Source organism: Pempheris klunzingeri, chromosome 11 (assembly GCF_042242105.1).
Source record: "Pempheris klunzingeri isolate RE-2024b chromosome 11, fPemKlu1.hap1, whole genome shotgun sequence".
In the NCBI taxonomy this organism is placed as follows: domain Eukaryota; kingdom Metazoa; phylum Chordata; class Actinopteri; order Acropomatiformes; family Pempheridae; genus Pempheris; species Pempheris klunzingeri.
Window position 1 is genome coordinate 23,283,320 of NC_092022.1, and position 21,482 is coordinate 23,304,801.

Below are 21,482 nucleotides of genomic sequence, written 5' to 3' on the forward strand. Positions count from 1 at the left end.
GAAAGCACCTACCAGTTGTTCCTTATAGTAAAGATCAGACAGAAAGCCTGTAACTCGTCTCTGATCAGAACTTGTATGTCACCTGTGCCACCACGTAAAAACACTCCTGCTAAATTGACACTGTGCAGCCTTGACAGACATTGTGTGAAATCGTAAACCCACTACCTGCTGCCTTGATACCTCGCCTACAACGTTTTTTTAGAGATGTATTTAACTGCTTAGCACCAGATATATTGCCAACAGTTCTCTTCAGTCATGCCTTTTTCCAAGGGCCCTGAAGACAGCAGTTATTAAACCTCTCTCGAAAAAGCCTAATCTAGATGCCTCAGTGATAAATAACTTCAGATCCATATTAAACTTGCCTTTTCTGGGAAAGGTCATTGAAAGGGTTGTTTTTCTGCAGCTTAACACCTTCCTGGTGCAAAATATTTCCCTCATTTTGTTTCAGCCTGGTTTTAGACCACACCACACTACTGAAGTTAAAGCTTTAAATGACATCCATCTGAGTAGCGACGCATCGCAAATCTCAGTTCTAATTTTATTGGATCTCAGTGCTGCATTTGATACTGTTGACCAGTTGAGATACTGCTGGACAGATTAGAAGAGTGGGTGGGACTGTCTGGCACCGTGTTAAACTGGTTCAAATCTTACTTACAGGACAAGGACAACTTTGTGTCAATTGGTAATTTAAAATCTGAGCAAACGAAAATAACGTGGGGATTTCTCAAGGGTCCATTCTCGGACCTCTTCTTTTTAACGTTTATATGCTTCCCCTTGCTCAGATCGTTGAATCTCATAACATCTCGTATATTACTTATGCAGATGACACTCAACTCTACGTAACAATGTCTCCACATGACTACAGTCCCTTAGATTTGCTAAACAAATGTATCAAACACATCAATGAGTGGAATCATCAGATCAGCCTACTACCACCTTAAAAATATAGCCAGAATTAGAAGATGTTTGTCTAAACAAGATACAGAAAAACTTATTTAAGCATTGATCTTCAACAGGCTGGATTATTGCAACAGTGTCTTCACAGGTCTTAATAAAAAATCAATTAGACAACTGCTGCTTGTCCAGAATGCAGACGCATGCGTCCTCAATCATACCAAGAAGGTGGAGCACATCACACCAGTTCTTAAATCCCTTCACTGGCTTCCAGTGTGCCAAAGGATAGATTCTAAAATCCTATTACTTGCTTACAAAGCAATAAATGGTCTTGGACCCAAACACATAACTGACTTATTTATAAGGTCTGAGGCATCCAGACCCCTCAGGTCACCTGGTGCAGGTCTACTCAGTGTTCCCAGAATCAGAACTAATCAAGGTGAAGCAGCTTTCAGTTTCGATGCTCCCCACCTATGGAGCAAGCATCCTGAACACCTGAGGTCTGCTAAACCTGTCAGCGCATTTAAATCATGCCTTAAAGCATCACTGTTTACTGTGGCTTTCCAATAATACAGCTACATAACTCTCTTTTAATTTGTATCTCTTTATCCACATGCTTTTATTGTCTTTTAATTAATCTTCTCTTAAGTTTTAACTACTTATTTTTTTGTGCTTTTTATCTAGATATCTTTTTTATATTTATTTTATCTTTTACATGTACTTTTGATGTTTCTGTCTTGTTTTTATTGTGTTTTATGTCCCTGTAAAACATTTTGAATTGCCTTGTGTCTGAAGGGTGCTATATAAATAAATTTGCCTTGCATTGCCTTATTTGTATAGATTAACGCCCTGCGAGTCGCCATAAAAGGCCACATGAAATCACACAAAAAGTGTATTGATAGCTAGATAGCTAGATAGATAGATGGAGGTTACTTCTTTTAAGGCTGGCACGGCTGAAGGAACAACGCTTTTACTAAAATAGGTCTTTCTCCACATGGTTATTCTATAACTGCATCCAGGAGAAAGGGAGATAAAGTGCTGGTAGAGTGGACCGCCTGTGTGGTGTGTGATTGTGCATGCTTTGTGCATTAGGGATGATGGTAGTGTCAGCAGTGGATATAGCAAAGAACAAAGATGTATTACCATATGATGCTACTACCAAAGGTTAAAGTGGCTCGGAACCATCCATAATTGTGTTCTGGCACCAGCTCAGCCCTGAAAATCCTTTTACACGTCGAGGATTGCTGTATCTAGAAAAGGGCCGACAAATGGTGATGTAAAATAAATGGTTAGATATCAAGCTTGATGCCAAAAAAACACATATTGCCAAACACAGAAAGGAGATGCTGAACTCTGGAGGGGGACAGGCTGGCCCAGTGTTGTGCTTACTTATTTAAATGATCATAATACTTTATAAAATAATGAAAATAATTATTACAAAGTATAAACATATTATTGTAAGTTAAATCCTATTGTATCAACAGTAGAATTGAAAAAAAATTTAGCAACCTATTATCTTGTGCAAAAACAAAGTGTGCTCCTGAGTGCACCTAGAATCTGTTCTTAGGTAAGAACAGATCCAAGAAAACATTGGTGAAGGTCCGAATTTGTATATTGGTATTTATTTTATTTTTTAATTAACTTAATTTTTTTTAATTTTCCTTTTTCTTTCATTGTAAATTTTTTTTCTGAATCGAGCTGTGTGTATATGTGAATTTCCTCTTTGGGGGATAAATAAAGGTGCATCTTGAATCTTGAATCTTCATGAAAACTGCATAGGTGAGTTTTAAGAAGACATTTTCTCCTAATGAGCCCCAAAGTTAAAGCAAATCAAACACGATCTCAACCTGAGAGAAACCTTACTAAACTCTTAATGCACAAAGGCAGTGGGGTTTTGTAGAAGCTCTGTCACGGTAACAGACAGAAAAAGCACTGTTTCAGGCTGCACAGTGCAATAAATACCTACAATCTAATTACTATGTTTGGTTAAAATCTGAACAAGTTAGTCTCTTTGAAATGAGTAATGACTAATGGCAATAACATGGAACACAGTCCATCCCAGATGGAAATTTTTGTTGTCATGGCAGCCATACACAGCCAAAGTTATTGTGCCAACGGTGCGCTAAAACACAAAACAAAACACTTGGCTGAAAGGTTGCTCAAGCTAGCATCACATCATACCGTCTTTTGTAAATCACCACCTGTTCACAGGAAAAGGAAAAACAACAGACACGTAAATGAACCCAGGATGAGGTCAGCAGTGTTTCAAATGCTGTCACAGTGATTTAAAGTGGTGGTAAGTCATGTGCTGTTTTTTTGTGCTGATCCAGTCATACAAATTGCTGGTAATGAACTAATGTGTGTGTGTGTAAGTGTGTGTGTGTGTGAGAGAGAGAGAGAGAGAGAGAGAGAGTCCCAAATTGGTGATTAAAGTGGTGACAGTTATCTAACATATGCTGCTATGAACTTACTGTGTTTTGGTGACGTGAACGTGATTCACCTGAAATGTTGAAAAAAATGTTCCGGTTTGTTATTAAAGGCAAAAGTTAATTCTAGGTGCCTGTACTTGAAATGATAAGGCATGTCTGTAGAAGATGATCATGTTTATAATGCTCACAAACCCTAGAACACACCTCTGGTGTGGACTTACAGGACCATACCAGTGGTTTTATATGTTACAGTTAACTAACTAACTACTAAAAGCTTCCATTAGTGCTGCTACTTCATTAGTGTCATTTGCCAAAGCACACAGGCATATTTCAGTTTTTGTAATGTTTTGAAGAGCTGTTAAAACATTCAAAATGATCTGCTCTGGTGATGCACCCACGATAATATTCAGTGTCTCACTGACACTGTACAGTACAACAGTGGTTCTGTGGAAAGTGTAACCATCTGCTCATCGGAGTCCTCAGATTCTAAAGCCTTGATCAGCCAATAAAAGTGCACATCATTGTTCAGCGTAGAGGACTGTTTATGTGCTGTCGTGTAGCTAAAACTGTCCACACCGACTCAGGAGCCAATCTTCATTGGCCATTCACCACAATGTATGTCAAGTTTTATAAGACACTCATGTCCAATTAACATTTGTTGTCCCCGTTAGGCCTAAAACATCAGAACTTATGTGGCAGCTGAATGGCGAAGCTCTGTGATCAGACCTCCACTTCACAGCACGTGAATGCACCACCAGGAAAGACTCAGACGTTTGTTTACTTCACTTGCATGAATCACAGAATGATTGTAAGTAATGTACATTGTGAGCACATAGGATTTTGTGTAGCACTTGACATGGAGTGACTTAGTCTACTTCAAGACCAACTGCAAGACCTTTTGTTAGTATACTCATGTAGGCCTGGATTATTTTAGGCTATTATAGCTGAACTGTATACACACAAACATTTTTCACTCAACAATGTTTTGTTTGCCATGTTACAGTTTGGTTGGAGAGGTAATTACCATACATGGTGTACTGCACTCAGGAGGTAGAGCAAGTGGATCACTGATCACAGGGTTGGTGGTTTGACCAGGGAATTGAATGAATATCTATTATTAATTGAATATCTAACAAAAACGGCTAACCTTGAACTTCTACTAACTCCCAATTGCTGAGGAGAATGCCGCCACCATTTCTGTACAATTATGATATACAGTGGCAATAGTGGCTAGAAAGAGCATATAAACTCCTTGACCCATCCCCAGATAAAGATGATGACAATGTAGTGGAAAAGCCGGTGGGAATTGCTTTTGTGCTCTATAGTATTGCTTATTTATTGGTGCTGTCTACAGGCTCCACAGGCTGAAGGAACCTGCAGACCACAGAGGACTCATTAAACACACCTCATCTAAAGCAGATGGACCTCTGCTGACCTGAATATGAATAATGCATTTACAATTCTCCACGGGCTGTAAATGGTATACACATAACGTCAGCCTTTACAGGACTGGCCCTCGTCATTTAAAAATATTAGCCCGAAAACATATGAACCAGCCAAGAGCCAAGATGTCTTTTTCAACTCAGTGGATGAGTGCTAATGACAGCTGAGATTATTTACCGGCCTTAGTTGTCATTGTAGTCAATGAAGTCAACAATTGCTGGCTTAAACTTTCACTTGCGACAGCCTATGAAGATATTGTTAATTACACGGGCTATAATCAAAACGGCTGTAGCCATAATTAAACTGCGGCTTTGAAAATACACTTTCAGATTGTGATTCACAAGTCACTGACAGCGTACATGTGCTGAGCTCATGCTTCAGCTTCACAAAACATTTCAACAATGATCTTGGCACAACAGCCTTTTCAGAGATTCTGTGATGTTTCACACATCACAGTTTGTCCATTATGGAGAAGAATGACAGCGTCGGTGCACCAAGACAACACGTGTGTAGTGTGTAACACGTGAAGTGTAGTGATAATGACGGAGGGAAGGAGGGAGGTCTGGTGATGTCGCAGTAGAGTGGCAAAGTCTGCTCTGCCCCAAGGTACCCTTTTGGACTGCCAAAATTTAAAACACAGTCTAAGTCGCGGACCAAACGGGCTCAACATTTATTGAAGAGTCTAAAAGAGACTATTTTCTTATAATATATAATATAATAGTATATATTTTATTCAGAAATATGAATTTAAACAGCCAAACTTTTCCTCAATAAAATAGAGAAAATTTTTAATTTAAAATTTAGTGCCGTCTTATATTTATATTCTTTAATTACGGCCACATTAGCTCCACAAACAAGACACTCTGGTTTACCTCCGATAGACAAACAGGTCAAACTCTGCTGTGAAAGTCTCTGTGTTCAAAGTCCACTTTTCCTTTAGCCATTTATTTTGGGGGCTAGCTGAAGTGTTGCTATAAAGACGCTGATCGGGGGGTCATTATACCTGCTGCACGGGTCCCGACTAGCGCGGCAGCTGCTCAGTGCATTGTGGGATTTGTAGTATGAGAGGTGGGAGTGCCATTTACAGACGGGGTGTATATAATTGTATCGCGGGCCTTGAGTTTGACATGTCTGCCCTAGTGTGTTAAGGGGCTGCGCTGGAGGACCAAAAGGAAGTGGGTGTAGTTTAAGACAGTTTGTTGCAGTACAGGGTCTGGGAATAGGTTGAGGGAGCTCCCAAGAGGAGAATCCAGGCCAGTGGAGAACAAGGAGATTAGGAGCTGTGGCTGTGGAGTTAGAGGAACCCGGCAGACAGAGAAGACAGAATGAGCAGGAGGTCTGGAGACAGTGGTAGGGTTCAGGTCATCAGGAAGGTGGTCAGGAAAACAGGAATTAGCAGAGGTGGGTACAAGCAGGTAAGTTCAACAAGGCTGGCACATGACTGAATGAAAACAGGATCAACAATCGGGCAGCGTGGTGGAGTCTGAACTGGTCTTTTAAAGGCAGCGCTGATGAGAGACAGCTGGGACCTGACTCCTGCACAGCTGTCTCTACTCCTGTAATCAGAGAGAGAGAGAGAGAGAGAGAGAGAGAGAGAGAGAGAGAGAGAGAGAGAGAGAGAGAGAGAGAGAGAGAGAGAGAGAGAGAGAGAGAGAGAGAGAGAGAGAGAGAGAGAGAGAGAGAGAGAGAGAGACACCACAGCTTAACAGGAGCTAGTGGTGGAAGGTGTGACGAAGTTTTTATTGTAGTTGCCATGTCAACGAAGCTCAGGTGACCTCACCAAAGTCATTTTCATCAAACCACAGTGTGTCTCTAACTTTATTAAAGAATGCTTTTGAACCAAAACTGTGATCTCTCCCTCACCTCTAACCATGTGCCCAATCACATGTCTCATTCCTAGGGTGTCGAATACCGACACCGTGACCCCCCCTTTGGCATTTAATATCAACGCACGAGGCATTATTAGACACTCCCTTCATCCCAAACAGTTCTCATTACCACTTACTTACTTCGTCATCATGGCAGCACTAATAAACATGTGGTGAAACTATTGCAGTTTAAGCTGTAAAACTACTGGCTGAGTTTAGGAGAAGATGATGGTTTGGGTTACAGTAAGAACATAACTCACCCAACACAAGTTTCACTTTAGATTTCATACAGGCCAAGAATGTTTTCACTCTGCATCGTCATGTTTGATCTCATATTCTCCCTGACGTATGCTCCCCACCAACGAAAGACGTCAATTAGATTTACTTTTAAAAGTTACTAAAGCTAATCTCAATTAATCTGATTCTATTTCCCCTTTACTCTTTGTTTTTATTGTTTTCTGAGACAAGCAACCACCATGTGAAGCTAATCGGGATCCAGTTACAGAATAAATGATGTGCACACATGTTTGTCAGTGGTGCTGCCTGCATGCCAAGTTGTGTCTCAATAACAAACTTTTTATTTAACCTCTGTACTATCTGAATAAGTGATATCTCCTCAAGCTGTTTGCACTCTTGTGTTTACCCTCTGTCTAGCCCTGAAGACCTCTGCTTTATCCTCTGAATAAGTAAACCACACTTAGGCTGAAACCCTTATAAAACCTTGTGAGCATGCCAAAAACTCGGGGGATTTTGGATGCTGACCATAACTTTCAGAAGCACATATCTAATATCTCCAATGCTGCTTTTTATCATTTCAGAAACATATGTAAAGTTTGATGCGCCAGATTCCGAAAAGTTGGTTCATGCATATATTTCCATTAGGCTAGATTACTGACAAGCACTTTTTGTGGACTGACAAAGCCTTTATTAAATAAACTCCAGCTTATTCAGAATGCTGTAAGGAATCTGGGAGTAATCTTTGATCAGGATTTGTTCTTTGTCTTTTTACATCTTCTGATCTAAAATCAGGCCCATCTTGTCTATAGATGGTGCAGAAAGATTAGTCCACATGTAACTCCTTATTATCAGGCTGCCCCAGTAAGTCCTTAAAGACTCTCCAGCTGGTCCAGAACGCTGCTGCTCGTGCACTGACGATAACTAGGAGAAGAGACCACATTTCATCATTGGCTTCCAGTAAAATCTAGGATAGAGTTTTAAATCCTTCTCCTCACCTACAAGGCTCTTAATGGTCAGGCCCCATCATATCTTAAAGAGCTCATAGTACCGTACTACCCCACTAGAGCACTGCGCTCCCAGAATGCAGGTCTACTGGTGGTTCCTAAAGTAGTGCAGGAGCCAGAGCTTCCAGCTATCAGGCTCCTCTCCTGTGGAATCTCCTTCCAGTTTGGGTTCGGGGGGGCAGACACCCTCTCTACATTTAAGAGTAGACTAAAAACCTTCCTTTTTGATAAAGCCTATAGTTTAGGGCTGGATCAGGCTTTGGACCAGCCCCTAGTTACGCTGCTATAGGCTTAGACCGCCGGGGGACTCCCATGATGCACTGGGCTCCTCTCTCCTCCTCTTCCTCTCCATCCTTATGCCTCATGTCTCTTTAATGTCTGTTACTAATTTGGTATCTTCCCCAGAGCCTTTCTGTGCTTTTCTCATCTCTCAGGTTCCTGTGGATCCTGGTCCTGGTCCAACCTCCATCCAACACGGACCCCGACAGAAAGCCGCCCATAGCTTTTAGTTAAGTGTGTGATTAATAGGTAAAACTTTCATTTTAAATCCTCCTCCTCCTCCTTATAGATTCTCATCTTATGTATTTGTCATGTGTTCTTTGTTTTGAAGCAGATTGAGTGTACGCCTGTCATATGAAACGTGTTATATAAATAAACCTGACTTATTTACAGTAGGGGCAGTATCATGCTTTTATTATCTTATTTGTTTACTTTGATCGATTCAGGTTGCATAAAAGATTCATGCAGCCTCACAGGCTACACTTTTAAATTAAAATGTAAAAAAAAAAATGGTTCTAATACCGTTGTTTTTGCCACCGACATTCATTTTTGTGCCCTCTGGGAGTTTCATGTATCAACTATGATTTTATAAAGCCAGAACAAAAACCTTCCCGTTTTATTTTTAGACATTTTAGCACCAGAGTCACTCACACCATGAGCAGACATTATGTTTAGCTCCATTCCCTCTCAGCCCATATCCTGACAGTCTGCTGGCAGGCTTCAGCGAGAGTGTTTGCATTACAGAACATTTTCTACTTCAGCTTGACCCACTGAGGCTTTAGATGGAATGTCAGTCTACATTTTCATTTCAGGAAGGTATTTTCTGGCAAGCTTTCTGACAAACAGGGAGACTTAACATGGATGACATTTGCTTTTTCATGTAAACAGAAGACTTGATGTATTTTTCAAGAGCCGTAACAGCGAAATGAGCGTTATTTGTAAAGGACTTTTAAAAAACCAGCACACTGAGTGCTTGACATGATTCAGTGTGCACTTTTAAAGAAACATTTCTTCTAGAAAGGCGGATGTGAGATTCAGGCAACAACGTAGTTGCTATGGTACAGTCATTCTGTCTTAATAAAAAACACACTGGCAGACACTCATGAGCAGTGGTGGAGGAGGATGCACTCTGAGACTGCTGGGGTTTTCCTGTGCCGGCCATGGGGGGCACTAATGTTCAGCCTCAGTGGGAAGTGTGGGCAGGTAGTGTTGTTTATGTGTCTTGTCAGCGTTTTGAGGAATTACTTATTATTACCTGGAGCACAGAGACAGGGGTGGAGGACAAAGAAGTAGAAACAAGAGCGATATAGACAGATGAGTGTGGAGAGGGTGGGGGTGTGGGTGGTAGGTAGGTTGTCTTTAACTAACCAGTGTCGACTGTTGCAGGGAGCGTGCAGACAGATGGTTTAACAGCAAGACATGAAAGTCAGGCTGCAAAGTCAGAGGCGCAGTGAGACGGAGCTGGAACCTGCTGTGTGAGTTTGTCATGTGGGATGATGACAGCAAGTCTCTGGAGATAAAGAAACGCTCCGTAAGAAGGGACAGCGTATGCCATGTACTTGTTTTTGCTTTTATGACCAAATGTGAAATTGTAATGCCAAAATGAGAGAACACAATATGAGGAGATAAGTTTATTTATTTTGTTTTTAAATGGAGATGAACTGCAGTGGTCTATCTGACCAGTGCCTCCTACCAATGCAGAAGCTGCAGAGGTTCCTCTAATGAACACACGTTGCTGCTCAGGCAGACAGAGAGGTGAACTCCTGCTTCATTTTAAGTTTGGCTCCGTTCCACCAGCCTCACCCGGGGCAGGATAAACTGTATTAAGAGGGCTGAATATGGCGCCACCAGTCAGTCGTAAAGCTATGAGACCGGCGCACCTCTGCCCATATTCAAAGCCAGGGTATATGGTTATCTTCTGAAAATACACAAAGAAAAGTTTCTCAATCAGCCCCTCACTTGGAGCGATGGACTCCTACAAGAACACAACATTTTGTGCCAAAGTTAGAACATTTCTGGTTATTTCAGAATGGTTTTGACAGTTTGGTTTGAAGTAGCTCTCAGCTGGAAACGTGAGGTGTCACATGTTTCCCAGAATTTAGCAATATTTGAAATCTTAAAGTGATGACAGTTAAGGAGTTGTTTATGCCATCAGCGCTGTCAGTCACATCAGATCAGACCACACACAGTCCTGATGAAGCAGATAAGTGTTTCAGTTTTAAACACCATTTGAAAGAAGAAATGAAATAGTAATAATAAAAATAATAAATAACTACTGACACAAATAAAGTCTTGTTGTTCTTCTTCTCCTTTACGTTTTATTACCTCCTGATCTTGAAAATTTAAAATAAATCTTCCTCTTTGTACATGGCTAATACATGCACCTGTATCTATCTGAACAATGTATGTTCACTCTAACGTAACGCAAACGGCCTTTCAGATAAACCATATATGAAGCATAATTAGGCTCTGATTCACATTCATTGTGCAATTACAGGTCAGTCTTCACTGCAAAACACAAAAGTACTTTGTAGGCGGTGGCTGCTGCATCATTTCATGGGCAAATTAAGTAAACTAATTGCAGTGGGGATGAATGAATTCCTGCTTCTTAATACTCTTGAGTTAAGGCGGTGTGAAGTGAAGCCCGCAGGGATGGACCAGAGATATGGAATTTAAATTGAGGTGAACAACGAAGTAAGAGAAAGAGAGACGATGCCTTACAGGCCCCGGCCTGCTGCTTTGAATTCTCTGCGTGCTTGATATTACACCTGCAGTAGAAGCGCTCTAGCTCTCTTTTCTGAAGCCTCTGTGTCTGTAGAACAGGTTAATAAGAAGCCCGATCCCCTTGTTATCAGATCATGAAATGGCCTGTTATCAGATGTTACTGACGTTAGAAGGATTATAGAAGGATCCATCTCTTTATTGCTCTGGACGCTTCCATTATTGAATGTTGACATTTTAGTATTAGGTTTTGATATCTGTAATATGAAACATTACCATCAGTAATGAACAGAGTAGTGAAGGAGAATTATTTCGGGAACTCAGTGTTTTTCGGAAGTAAAAGCCTTGTTCATTTTCTGCACAGACAATGTTAGGTGACTGATCCAAGACTGAAGATCCAAGATGGACATGAAGCTCTCCTGGTTAAGTCATAAGCACTAAGAATGAACAACTGTGTTAGACAATAAATGGTTCTTACATGAAAAACAGAGACATAAAAACAGAAGTCAACAGCAGCTCCCACGGAGCATTTGGCAATGAAACTGAAAAGACGCTACATTACAAGATGACAGTTTATAGAAACTTTCAGCAGTTTAGATCAGTTCAATTACAGCTTCTGGGGCAATTTTGAATGATTCAGTAACTATAGCATAATGTTGTGAATGTGTCCAAATTCATAGATTTGTTTTATGTCCCTGAGCATGAATTTCAAACCAATGTATTTCTATGAGATTATCTTTTCGTGTCTGTATCACATCTTTTTCCCTGTCAGTGGTACTTCTGTGGGACCCTGGAGCACAGAAGCTGTGCTGTTATTTTATTCTCATTTTATACTCATTTTTAAACTACACTGTTGCCCATAAAGTTGGAATAAAATGTTTTTTACCTCTTCTCATAAAATGATTATGACAATGTGATTTATTCTTGATAAATAAAGTGTATATCCTCTCAACTTTATTGACCAAACTCTTCCAAACATATCACAGTGAAACTTAAATTAACCTTTGCAAACTGTGTATTCAGCTTTAACAAAATTGGGGGTATTGAACAATTATTCCAACTTTATGGGCAACAGTGTATAACTGCTATATTTACTCAACATTTAGCCACAAGATTTTATCTTTATTGTATGTATTAGATATACTGTACTAGATACTTGATGTATTCGGTAGATATACCTTTTTAGAAACCCTACCGTTTAAACTGTGAGAACTGGCATCCCAAATCCTCATTTTCCAGAATACTAGCTTAAATATCTAACATAAACCAACATATTTTTTTCTTAACATAGATTATCGAGATGCAGTGTAGTTACAAGTTTGGGTATACCAGATGTGTGATATATTCAGTATATTTATATATATATATATATTGATGGCCCTATTTGCAACCCTAAACTGAAAATTTACCCCATTATGCACTGGGGTCAAGGTTCAAAGGTTAGTGTTACACATCAGGAGCCATGTAGAACCTTTATACTGATCTATGTTACTCTCCACACTGACACCTTTCTAACGATGTATTTGGTTTAGCTCTATTACAAAGTTTTAATTTTTTTAATTCATGGACACAAGGCATTCGAGGTCTAGTTTCACTTTGATAGGGTTAGGGTTAGAAGATTTTGAAAACAAGCATCGTCTCAACCACTAACAAGATATTTTAAGGAAGAAATCACATCCTAAGGCTGAATGTTGTGTGTTAAATGGATCATGGTTGGCAGAACAACACAGCCTGTCTGATCTGTCTGATCCACTCCATTACTCTGGCTGAGGAAGTGTTTGGCTGCATCAGCCACAGGCCACTCAGAGGAGGGACACCTCATCAATCAGTGTGTCAGTCTTGGGACTCAACAGGCTCTACTGTCACAGCAACAAGAACAACAAGGCTTTTCTGACTCCTACTGGTCACTGAATGAAGATTTACCAACATGGCAACGCAGCTCCAAACTATTCACTGCATGTGACTCCATACATGCACACATGTATGGATGAAATTTTTCTAGTTCCACCATCAGGAAAAAAATATCAACCCATACACAATAAATATCCTCTGGGCAGATTGCTGTGGAATTTACTCGGCATGTTCATGCTCCACAGAGGGTGAGCAGATTTAATTATGGATGCCCCAAAGCTATGCTCAGATCGACTTGAGTCCTGCGTGAAAAATGCAGCACTGTCAGTTATTTGAGGGTCAACTTTTGCTATAATGCATCGCAACGCCGTCCATCAAGGTGCCGTGCTGGCTAATCACAAACATTCCTGGCAGATAATTTTGTAACAAAAGACAAGATAAGCTACCACTGTTTCAAGAGTTGAGCAGTGTTTTGGCATTAGGATAGGATAGGATAGGAAGAAATTTCAAATTTGTACACAATAACTATCCCCCAGAAAGAGCTCAGATCTGCTCCCCAGAGGATGACCCCATTCATTTTAATGCCATTGGCAAGACTATAAGGATCAGTCAAATTATCACTATGTTTATTCCATTCAGAAAACACTTTTAAATGACCTCAGTGGTTAAGGCATTTATTAATAGTTCTTACATGAGACGAGCATGTTTCTGTGTCAGTATAAAACTCCCATTATCCAGAAATGGTCTTTTTTTCATAGGGGTGTTGAGACAGAGGCTGTCAAGCTGGCGCTTTCTGCTGAAGCTTAAAGTCAACTGCAACAGTGTCTCTTCCCCAGAACAGAGGGATAGAGAGAAAGAAAGAAAGAGGAGCAAAGTAAAATGCTGAACCGCAGCAAACATCGACATCATTTTCACCCACTGCAGATTGGCTAGTTCCTGAACGTGTGCAGAGGCTTCATGGAGGCCTGTTACCTCAGTGTGAGGCTGGCTGACAGCTCATCAACATGAGTGACAAGTGTCAGGACGGGAACCAGGCCGAGGGGACGAAGGCAGGAGAGAATACATTTTCTGCCACAGGTTGACAAGATGTAAAATGTCAAGAGAATTTACTTCATGAATGTCACATTTCATAGCTGTTACACGACGAGTGTGTTGAATATAAGGCTGTTACCCCTGGCATAATGTAAATGCTAGGACTGGCTGAGCATTTGTCTGTTTATATAGAGAAAACATTAAAAATTGAAGAGATATCACGCGCATAACAATGGTAAACATTAAAAACAAATCATGCCGGTGTGTGCAGGCTGCACTGCTGCAGTGGATTGATTTTTACTGGTATCCACCAATCAACTTATTTGGTTCAATAGCAGGATAACAATTTATTAGCCTCCTCAGCTATCACTACATTGCTGGCAAGAACCCACTGTAGTCATGACTCCATTTTTAATATATTGCACTGCAGTGACTTATGTTTGCTTCATTGCATAAATAATTCATGAGAGAGGAATAAAAAATAAAAAAAACATTAACCGAGGAGAGAGAGGGGGAGACACTGGTGAGCTGTCTGATAACTGGTTGGCAGAAAAATATTACATCAGTTTTGGACGTGCTCATTCTGGTACTGTAGTCAATGTCGGATTAAAGCCAGAGTTAGACAAAAAGGCACCTTAACTGTATCTTAGAGGAAGAACAGGAAGGATAAAACAGCCCTGGTTCACGTGGTTGCCTTTCAGCAAACAGGATTAAACTCAATGTGCTTGTGTTACAGCGTTTGCACAAGTGAGATTCAATGCTGAGTAAAAGCAGAAATAGATCCAGAGAAGTTTATCAAAGATAAGATTCTGGACTCGGAAACTGCGTTCTCTTCGTGAATTCAGAAAATGTTGGTTACAAAATGACGTCCCTCTGTTGCATAAAGCATCTCCTTTTGTAGACCTGTTGAAATTCAGCCTGCATCCTGAGAGTTTTAAGTTAAACTCTCATTGAGTCCTGCAGGAAAGGCACACACTCTAGATTCAAAATTGTTTCCGAATAAATTAAAAGGTTTTAATTTGGTTCTTTGGTTTGCTGATGTTAAACATGTTGGAGTGGATTATTCTTTGCTCCCACCACCGTCTGTCATTGCAAGGCACTCTGTTACAATCCTTTGAACACCCTCCGGTGGCTCATAGTGTCAAATTCAGGGAGGCTGATGAAGTTCTGCTGTCTTTTTGATCACTGACCCTGTTTGCTTACGGTGACGGTCATATCACACATTAAATAATAAAAAGACAGAGAAATAGGGAAAGAGACTAAAGATTATCACGTCAGGTTGTAAACACCCCCGAGGAGATGGCTCATCTGAAACAGATGAAATGGGAGTTGAGGACGAGGGAGGTGGCGACAGGAAGCGCAGAGAGAAAGAGGAGAGAGCAGAGCGGAGCAGAGACACAGTAATTGTCAGAAGGCCTGCAGCGTGCAGACGCAGCTTGTTTCTTCTGAGTTGGTGCTAAATTTGTCTGAGATGCCTCAACATTCAGAGTGATTACCATATTAGGGCACACACACACACACACACACTCTGCACAATGGCATCAGCTGGCTGTGTGGATACCTTGGTGAAGTGATTAACCTTTAAATATTTGCTATATTTTATGCGTTTTGTAATGAGGAGATGCTTGGCTGCCGTGCACTGTGGACAGGCTCAGACAGAACAGAAGCTGTGTCCCTGTACAGCTTTGGCTGTGTGAAACGGACAAAAACACTTCAAGTTTTGTTATATTTGATAGATATGCCAGTATAGTATGGTATTTCCATTACAGCCCTAGTCTTTTGTTGTGTTAAGGCATTAGCCTCTTATGTGGCTTCACAGATGATGTCACCAGTTCTCATAGGGAAGATTGTAAGGATTCAAGGAACTTTATTTATCATACCAACACACGTTTACACATGGGGAGGTACGAAATTACGTTCTCAGGTCCCGTTTTAAGCCAAGATAAATATCAAATACAATATAGAAAATAGAGGTCCTATATAAAATAAAAAAATAGACCTTGAAAAGATAAAATCCACTGAGTTGGTGTCGACCTGGCTCCCTTAGATGGGACGATGCAGCGGGTGTCCCTCACACCGACAGAAGCTATCGAGTTGAGCCGCTGAGTTTCTGCAGGGTGTTCCCCCCGGCGTCAGATTCAATCGGTGTGCAATATCTGGTATAGGGGAAGCCCAGCTTGACTCGTTTTCATCGCGCTGCCTCTGCTGGTGTGCAGCCTGCGTCATCCCACCTTCTTACATTTCAAGTATGAATTTTTATCTGGACCAAGGGATCTGTCCCACTTTAAGGGCGTCGCCATATTGTTTTCATGGCCTTCGCCATCTTGGTTATGGCACCAGGAGAGACAAACTGCAGTTTGGTTAAGGAAACAGGACAGGCAGCTGAATCCACGAAAATATGATACAGAATTTTACTGCTGGTCAGCTGTTCCTCAGATGATATCTGGTTGATGAATGGTGTTAAACTACCAGCAGTACAGCAGTAAAATTCTGTATCACATTGTGTGTGGATTCAGCTGCCTGTCCTGTTTCCTTAACCAAACACTAAGTTCAAGCACTTTACAGTTGAACTTGCGGTGACACTTAAATTCACAATATCACTGTGTATCCCAGCAGGGACCTGCAGGGACCTGGCACGTTACTTCCACACATGGCCACATCCAAATGTCGTTACCACCACATTTTCTTTTGGAGGACGTGGACGAGTCTTTTGGAGACTCACGGGGCCCCGTACACATCTATGGATGGATGGGTGTGTTCTTTTAGACATGGTTATGTTATGTAAGGCAGGCTCTAGGTAGCCTGCCTTTTATAAGGCAGACTCTAATAGAACCTCCCCGATCCCCTCCACAGGGCAGAGGAGGAAGCTCTGCAGCTCAGAGAGGAGCAGTCCGGAGCCTCTGCTCATCCTAACAGGAGGTCAGCTGCTTCACGCAGGCCGTCCCTTAGCCGAGAGTTGGTGTCAACAGTGGTCTCGGCCTCTGGGGAAGCTGCCGGCCTCCAGCTAGGAGGAGAGCAGGTGCTCAGACCGACTCCCCTCTGGGCCTCAGAGCTTCCAGGCTCTCTGCCCTGCCGGAGATCTGAAGCTAGAAGCTCACCGTGGGTCCTATTTACAAACTTCTGTCACAGCACGGTGATGTCATATATGAGGTCACAGATGATGTCATCCAGCTGTCAGGTTGCCATGGTGATGGTGCCTGCTGAGCCACTCTGGGCTAACACACAGCTGTTTTCATTGAGATTTCAGCTGTGACAGGCCTCTGAAAATCCAGGTTTTACTCAAACACAGTAAGTGTCACAGCTTTAGCGTGTGGACCAGTGGAGAGAAGAGGGTCTGCTGAACACGTTCGTGTAGTTTGAGGTCTCTAACTTGTGAAATGAGAGAGCTGGAGCAGGTTAGAAAAGTCTTTGTCTCTGCCTCCCTCCTCAGCTTTGTGCTGATAATTAACAAGCCAGTTAATGCAGCAGTTGGTCTGCACTCCCGTCGCTTGGAGGCTCACGGAGGCAGCTGTGTACGTTTCTGTGTGTCCGTAGTCACATCACTGCGACCGCCACCATTTTTCTTACGTCTTGATGTATAAATGGTGAGTATGAGTGACACCCCGTGGGTGTGAGAGCGAGCTAAACACAATGTTTTCAGGCGATTTTTCTGCTCCTCTCCACTCTAGCGATGCTGTCACCCACTCTAGCCCTGAACATTCCACCACACACACACTAATGTAAAATCTGAAAAGGGCTGGAAAATCTTTTCAGCATTCACACCAATGAGATCAAATGGTTTTTTACATTGAATTATTGACCAGTAAGTGAGTGATTATTTGCACTGTTCCTTTACTAGTTTGATCCAGATGTCTAACCTGGTTGTTCTTGCAGCGTGGACACTTCCCAGAACCCTCTGTGCCTGGCGTGCAGAGATTCTCCTCCTCCTCCTGCAGTCACGGTCTCTCAGGTGGACGTGCACATCACACTGCAACAATACACACAGTCATGTTAGAATGAGGGTCTGCAAGTCCAGTAAAAGCAACAAGTGGCATCGAATCACGTTGATCTGATGTCATCATTTCCTGTAAAAATGTAGACTCTTCCCTAAAATGATCGTTCTCTCCACAAGCATAGAGGCCTATTAACCTTTTCAGCTAACAAACCTCTGCTGTTTCCCAAAATGTCTCCCACAAATGAACCTGCTAAAGGCCCCGGGGCCAAACTGAGCTGCATGGCTCAGACCAACGTCTGTAGCTCACAGTCTCTGTGCAGTGTCAACTGTGTTTCTGGGATGGAACACTAGCCCCTGTTGTTTCAGATGGACCCTGTGGTGACACAACCATTTAAGAATAAACATGTAAACACACTGTTGAACTGATGAAAGTCTTCAAACCACATTTTGACACAGATTATCTTTGTTGAAGAGGCAAACTAATGACCCTCTGCGTTGTGTCTAACACACATGCGTTGGCCTAAACAGGAGCTTTTTCCCTACACTTGAATTAGTGGAGATTTGCTCCTCAGTAGCTTTATTCTCTGTGCTGTATGTCGTTACCACCACATTTTCTTTTGGAGGACATGGACGAGTCTTTTGGAGACGTCCCTCCTCCAAGAGACATGTGCCCAGGTTCCTCACGGGGCCCCGACACATCTATGGATGGATGGGTGTGTTCTTTTAGACATGGTTATGTTATGTAAGGCAGGCTCTAGGTAGCCTGCCTTTTATAAGGCAGACTCTAATAGAACCTCCCCGATCCCCTCCACAGGGCAGAGGAGGAAGCTCTGCAGCTCAGAGAGGAGCAGTCCGGAGCCTCTGCTCATCCTAACAGGAGGTCAGCTGCTTCACGCAGGCCGTCCCTTAGCCGAGAGTTGGTGTCAACAGTGGTCTCGGCCTCTGGGGAAGCTGCTGGCCTCCAGCTAGGAGGAGAGCAGGTGCTCAGACCGACTCCCCTCTGGGCCTCAGAGCTTCCAGGCTCTCTGCCCTGCCGGAGATCTGAAGCTAGAAGCTCACCGTGGGTCCTATTTACAAACTTCTGTCACAGCAAAGTGATGTCATATATGAGGTCACAGCACAGAACATGATGATGTCATCCAGCTCTCAGGTTGCCATGGTGATGGTGCCTGCTAACACACAGCTGTTTTCATTGAGATGCTGTCACCCACTCTAGCCCTGAACATTCCACCACACACACACTAATGTAAAATCTGAAAAGGGCTGGAAAATCTTTTCAGCATTCACACCAATGAGATCAAATGGTTTTTTACATTGAATTATTGACCAGTACGTGAGTGATTATTTGTACTGTTCCTTTACTAGTTTGATCCAGATGTCTAACCTGGTCCTTCCTGCAGCGTGGACACTTGCTGCAGGCTTGGAGGAGCAGCTGAGCAGTCAGACAAAATGAAAAGACCCTGTCAATCAGCCCCAGTATCATTACCATCAACTTTCTAAGAAACCAGTGGAGCCTACAGGAAGTCACTGCACCTTTAGATAGAGCCAGGCTAGCTGTTTCCCCCTGTTTCCAGTCTTTGTGCTAAGCTAAGTGTAGTCTCATCAACAACTGCAGCTAGTTTGTGTCTGTCCATCACCTGCAAGGTGGTCCCCTGTCACTAGCCTGCATTGTTTAATGGTGTCAGTGGGGGTGGGGTTGACACTCAGATTTGATCCTCAGGTAATGTGTAATGCCTTATACAAATGGTGTTTTTTAAAACAATTATTCATGCAGAAAAACAAATCAACATGTTTTCATATCATTAATATATTAAGAAACTTTAGTGACTTTTCAATGATCCCAAACTACAGGGGATCAGTCTGAGCTCTGAAGCTCCAGAAACTTCCATCACAATTGTCACTCCAGTTATGTGAAATCTGAGCTTGACTGGTTTTCGTCGTGCTGCCTCTGTTAGTGTGCAGCCTGCGTCATCCCATCTTCGTATTTACATTTCAAGTATGAATCTTTATCTGGACTCAGGGCTTGGTTTGAGGACCGCCACTTTGAAACCTTGAGTCCCGCTTTACAGACGTCGCCATATTGTTTTCATGGCCTTCGCCATCTTGGTTTTTTAGCACCAGGAGAGACGAACTACAGCTAGTTTGGTTAAGGAAACAGGACAGGCAGCTGAATCCACAAACAATGAGATACAGAAGTTTACTACTGGTCAGCTGTTCCTCAGATGATATCTGGCGATGAATGGTGTTAAACTACCAGCAGTACAGCAGTAAAATTCTGTATCACATTGTGTGTGGATTCAGCTGCCTGTCCTGTTTCCTTAACCAAACACTAAGTTCAAGCACTTTACAGTTGAACTTGAGGTGACTCTTAAATTCACAATATCACTGTGTATCCCAGCAGGGACCTGCAGGGACCTGGCACGTTACTTCCACACATGGCCACATCCAAATGTCGTTACCACCACATTTTCTTTTCGAGGACGTGGACGAGTCTTTTGGAGACGTCCGTCCTCCAAGAGACATGTGCCCAGGTTCCTCACGGGGCCCCGTACACATCTCTGGATGGATGGGTGTGTTCTTTTAGACATGGTTATGTTATGTAAGGCAGGCTCTAGGTAGCCTGCCTTTTATAAGGCAGACTCTAATAGAACCTCCCCGATCCCCTCCACAGGGCAGAGGAGGAAGCTCTGCAGCTCAGAGAGGAGCAGTCCGGAGCCTCTGCTCATCCTAACAGGAGGTCAGCTGCTTCACGCAGGCCGTCCCTTAGCCGAGAGTTGGTGTCAACAGTGGTCTCGGCCTCTGGGGAAGCTGCCGGCCTCCAGCTAGGAGGAGAGCAGGTGCTCAGACCGACTCCCCTCTGGGCCTCAGAGCTTCCAGGCTCTCTGCCCTGCCGGAGATCTGAAGCTAGAAGCTCACCGTGGGTCCTATTTACAAACTTCTGTCACAGCAAGGTGATGTCATATATGAGGTCACAGATGATGTCATCCAGCTGTCCGGTTGCCATGGTGATGGTGCCTGCTGAGCCACTCTGGGCTAACACACAGCTGTTTTCATTGAGATTTCAGCTGTGACAGGCCTCTGAAAATCCAGGTTTTACTTAAACACAGTAAGTGTCACAGCTTTAGCGTGTGGACCAGTGGAGAGAAGAGGGTCTGCTGAACACGTTCGTGTAGTTTGAGGTCTCTAACTTGTGAAATGAGAGAGCTGGAGCAGGTTAGAAAAGTCTTTGTTTCTGCCTCCCTCCTCAGCTTTGTGCTGATAATTAACAAGCCAGTTAATGCAGCAGTTGGTCTGCACTCCCGTCGCTTGGAGGCTCACGGAGGCAGCTGTGTACGTTTCTGTGTGTCCGTAGTCACATCACTGCGACCGCCACCATTTTTCTTACGTCTTGATGTATAAATGGTGAGTATGAGTGACACCCTGTGGGTGTGAGAGCGAGCTAAACACAATGTTTTCAAACGATTTTTCTGCTCCTCTCCTCTCTAGAGATGCTGTCACCCACTCTAGCCCTGAACATTCCACCACACACACACTAATGTAAAATCTGAAAAGGGCTGGAAAATCTTTTCAGCATTCACACCAATGAGATCAAATGGTTTTTTACATTGAATTATTGACCAGTAAGTGAGTGATTATTTGCACTGTTCCTTTACTAGTTTGATCCAGATGTCTAACCTGGTTGTTCTTGCAGCGTGGACACTTCCCAGAATCCTCTGTGCCTGGCGTGCAGAGATTCTCCTCCTCCTCCTGCAGTCACGGTCTCTCAGGTGGACGTGCACATCACACTGCA